The 4747-nt window shown below is 41.8% G+C and overlaps 1 long non-coding RNA gene across 1 annotated transcript; it reads left to right on the plus strand.

The window, feature by feature from the left end:
• The first annotated feature begins 751 nt into the window (after window positions 1-751).
• Window positions 752-3308, plus strand: LOC309499047. The gene is made up of 3 exons (XR_014206121.1): window positions 752-964; window positions 1237-1364; window positions 1652-3308. It is a non-coding gene; the product is annotated as an uncharacterized lncRNA (long non-coding RNA).
• The last annotated feature ends 1439 nt before the right edge of the window (window positions 3309-4747 follow it).

The raw sequence follows: 4747 nt of genomic DNA on the forward strand, positions 1-4747 counted from the left end.
TTTCCACTTTATGATTGTGAAGAAATATTTCTACGAATCATGTCGTCAACATTTGGGTACCAAAATATGGGAGACTTGTGAGGGGAGGGGGGATTATGGGGGGTACCGAATGGCATAGGCAGTCTAAATACACATTAATTGTGCAGATATTAACATAAATAAAGACATAATATTCAATAAAAAATATTCAATAAAAATAAACATTAATAAGACTTATTCATGTTTCTTTTTTATTTATTTTTATCGATTGCAAAAGTTAACTAGATTATGCACACATTTTTTTTCTGATTAATCACGATTAATCGCCATTAAAAAAACTTACGTTTTTAATATATTTTAATATGTAGTAGTATATGTCTTTTTTTATATATTTCACAAAACAGTCAAGTCATATATCACAAGAAAGCTCTCATTCTAAGGTGTAGATTATTTCATTGTGAGAAAATCATAGATTGAATGATCTTCAAAAGAATTGCGCCGTGAAATAGGATCAGAGAAAAGTATCACATTTCAGCTCCGATGACGGCTTCAGTCAGCCACAAACAGCCACAAACTTTATATCACCTTTTAGCTTAGGATGTTATCTTTCAAATGAGACCATTTTCACGTTTCTGTGAGTTGTCTTTGGTAAAAAAAAATAAAATAAAAATTGAGCGTACTGCGCAGCCTCAAACTGAGCTTGACGACGTAGATGTGATGTGAGAAACCTGTTTGATAGTTGTAAGTCTTGTAGTAGCCGTGCCAAGAGAAATCTGAATCATTCCCTTCCGAATCTTGCAGAGACGGAGAGCGTGAGTAGGAGCTGTCCATGAGCTAGGAGCAGGAGCAACTTTATTACTCTCTATGGGCTTCTCCTTTGACTTTATTGGACTTTATGCCTCCACGTCCCCCCGATTGCCTGCGAGATTCTCCACCTGTCTATATGTAAAAACGGCTTCTACGGGGCCATAACGTAAGATACAAGGTAATGGAGCCTTTTATACATTGCCATGTTTCTTTAGAAATAAACAGTGGAATGCTAACAGCAGGTGATGGCTTGTTAGCCAATGGATGCCCCCATAGAAGGTACGCTTTCCGGATGCTGGATTACCTCCTTGGCTGAGATACTGACACTGCTCGCGGTCAAGAGGCTGGACGCGCCGATCACTTCCGGGTGACGTGCAAGAGCTTTGTTGACTGAAGTGTTCTCGAGTTTGCGTTTGGAATTATAGTTTTGATTTCTATAATTGCACCTAGAAAGGTAAAAGCGTCGATGGCATTGATAAAAGCGATCTTTGGAAGTGGAACTGAAGCTAAATGGATGATTTCGAGAGGGGAGCGCACAGTTTTGAAACGCGCAGTTTGGAGAGAGCGCTCTGCGTTTGGTATGTAGGCCTAAGTTATACTGTATTATTACAGCATTTACAATGTTATACGCATTTTGGTAGAGTTATTATTAGTTTGAAATGTGAAAGCACAGCAACCAATCTGATAAACTATTATTTGAAAAGAAATGTCAAACGTTTAGTATATGGCAAGGATGCTTGCACAGTAGTTTCCAAGTATGCAGACTTGAATAAAATGGTAATTTCAGTAAATCTACATTTTGATATTGTGAAATGGATATTATTACAGTGCAAAAACTGCATCAACAGTGATTTCTTTGTTTCAGGTTCTGTTGAAGATTGAGCAGCAGCTGGCACAGCTGGCATCACATCTCCAGAAGGCAGTCCGGGTAATGCTGAGGTGATGCACAACACGGGTGACAAACATGATGCACATTTAAGGAATGATATACATCTGGAGGATGTGGATCCTGTTCTGGATTGTAATAGACCACACTGATTTTAGGCCTATAATTTGGAAAATTATAAATCTTGTATCTTCTGATCAAAATCATAAAGCGCCTATATTTTTGTTTGTTTATTATTAGTGGTCGACCGATATATCGCCAAGGCCGATATTTGGCATTTTTGAAATATCGGCATCGGCCGATGTGTTGGACTTTTATTTTGACGGTGCTCCAGACTTTTATTTTGACGGGCGGCGCTGAGAACACCAGCGCCAGAAGAGAATGGCAACGGCAGCTCCTCAGATCAAACAGCGCTCACTCACATTCTCCGTCTCTTAATTAATTTACGATCTCTGTCAGTCATATCTAATACTTTGTTTGACAGAACTGATAAACAAAGAAAGTAAATGGTATGCGAAGTAAGTAAAGTAAAGCGTTTGCTTTTATATTATTTGTAACAGAAAAGGCAAACAATCAGGCTAAAATACTTTCTCATTTGCTGTCAACATTCAGCAAATGCGCATCTACGTCATTTAAACAAATCTCTGAATATCTAATAAACATTTAATTTCACAAACCTTGCAGATTTAATCGAATCCAGCTGTGATATCTTGTGAAGTGTGCATTACTGTCAGCAAGTGACGGTCGGTCCGTGCGAAGTGAGTGAATGCGAACAGAAGATCAGCTTCACAGGAGACGCGATCGAAAAACTTGAAATCCTTCATTTTAAAATATGCTAATATATAACCAGTTGTCAACTGTGTCACATTCATATCTGTGATATATCCAGTTGCCAACTGTGTCATATTCATATCGTTTTCACTGTGCTGTATGTAAAATTAGCGTTACATTGTCTTTATTTGAAAAAATATGATTACCAGCACGAAATTACCAGATTACTGAGTGCCCTGTTACAGTGTTTACCTTCTTTTTATTCACATATTCATATATTTCTAAACATTTACTTTGTGAAAAATACTGTAATAGGATTGCAGATTCAAGAAGTTGCCATCTAAAATATAAAAGCATGTTTATTTTAAAGATTTGTTTTCTAATTTATTTATAACTTATTAAATATTGATTTAAAATAAATATATATATAAATATCGGCTTTATATCGGCCATCGGCCATCCTGCTCTCTAAGATATCGGCATCGGCCATCAAAAAACCAATATCGGTCGACCACTCTTCGGTTGTCCATCGAAATCCGATGATGACGTCCACGCCTTTAACGGTGAGATCTTTGATGGCTGAACAGTCCTATCCTGGACCCACAAGCTCTATTGCAGGTGGGGCATATGTATGTGTGATGGTCACAGTGGCTGCAATGGCTGCATTTCTCCTGGCTTGCTTCTGCTGTCTTCTGGTTGTCCTCTCCATCTCTAGTGTACGAACCCCGTCTCCACATAGCTGTCGCCAGGTGGTGCGGTCAGCAGCAACATCCTCCAGATCCTCAGGTCTGATCTTACATTTTCTCAAGGCGTTCTTCATCTGATCTTTATAGCGCTGCTTCGGACCCCCAGCTGAGCGTTGACCATGATGTAACTGGCCATATAGTACTCTGCGGGGCAGCCTTATCACATGCCCCAACCACTGCAGTTGGCGCTGGGTAATAATGGCCTCAATACTTCTGCAGTTAGTCTTTTTAAGTATTTCAGTGTGAGGCACATGATTACGCCAGGTAATTCCCAGAATACGCTGAAGGCAGCTTATGTGGAAGTGCTCTAAGGACTTGATGTGACGGCAGTAGGTTACCCATGCTTCACAGCTATAGAGGAGGGTGGTGACACAGACCGCTTGGTATACGGCGACCTTTGTGGAGGGATGAAGGTTCTTATTATGAAAGACTCCCAAAGGCAGCTGATGCCTGTTTAATTCGGCTCTGGATTTCATTGTCGATGCCGCTATCCTCAGAGAGAAAACTCCCCAGATATTTGAAAGATGGCACTACTGACAGCTGTTCATATCCAACAGTGAAGGCAGGAGATGTGGGTGGGACATTGGTACTCCATTGGCAGACCACTTCTGTCTTGGTGGTGTTGACAGTCAGCCCCATCCTGCTGTACGCCCTCACCGCCACAGCAAGGACAGTTGGAAGATCCTCCGGAGTATGGGCCACAAAAGCACAATCGTCTGCATACTGTAGCTCCAGGACCTGCTCTCTACTGATTTTTGTTGTTGCATGTAGCCTCCTAATGTTAAAGAGGTTGCCATCTAATCTGAAGTCCACTGCCACACCACTGCTGTTTTCAATCTCATTGTGGAGAAGCTTGGTGACACACAGGAGGAAGATGTTAAAGAGCGCTGGCGCTAACACACACCCCTGCCTCAGCCCTGTGCGTACAGGGAAGGGCTCGGACTCTTGTCCGCCTATGGTCACCCGCGCAGTCATCCCATCATGGAATTGGAGGAGGATGTTAACAAACTTATCTGGACATCCAAACCTGAGGAGGACATCCCATAAGAGCTCTCTTTGCACAGTGTCGAATGCTTTCGAGAGATCGACAAATGCCATAAACATGTCCTGATGTTGCTCCCGGCACTTTTCCTGAAGCTGCCGGGCTGTGAAGATCATGTTGATCGTGCTTCTGTTCTTTCTAAACCCACACTGTGATTCTGGCAGCATTGACTCAGTGATGTTGTTAATAAGTCTCAGATGCAGCACTTTGGCCATGACCTTACCACCAACAGAAAGGAGTGATATGCCCCTACTATTACCGCATACGGCCTTGTCACCCTTGTTCTTATAGATGACTACAATGTTTGCATCTCTCCATTGCTGTGGGATGTTCTCATCAGTCCAGGCCTTGGTGATCTACTGGTAGAAGGTGTGCATACATATGTACCCTCCCTCCTTCAGTAGCTCAGCAGGGATGTTATCAGCGCCAGGGGACTTGTTGTTCTTAAGGGAACGGACAGATGATAGAACCTCCTGGAAGGTTGGTGGTAGACTGAGATCGTGGATGGGAGGAAGT

Source organism: Leuciscus leuciscus (genome assembly GCF_965113295.1).
Source record: "Leuciscus leuciscus genome assembly, chromosome: 5".
In the NCBI taxonomy this organism is placed as follows: Eukaryota; Metazoa; Chordata; class Actinopteri; order Cypriniformes; family Leuciscidae; genus Leuciscus; species Leuciscus leuciscus.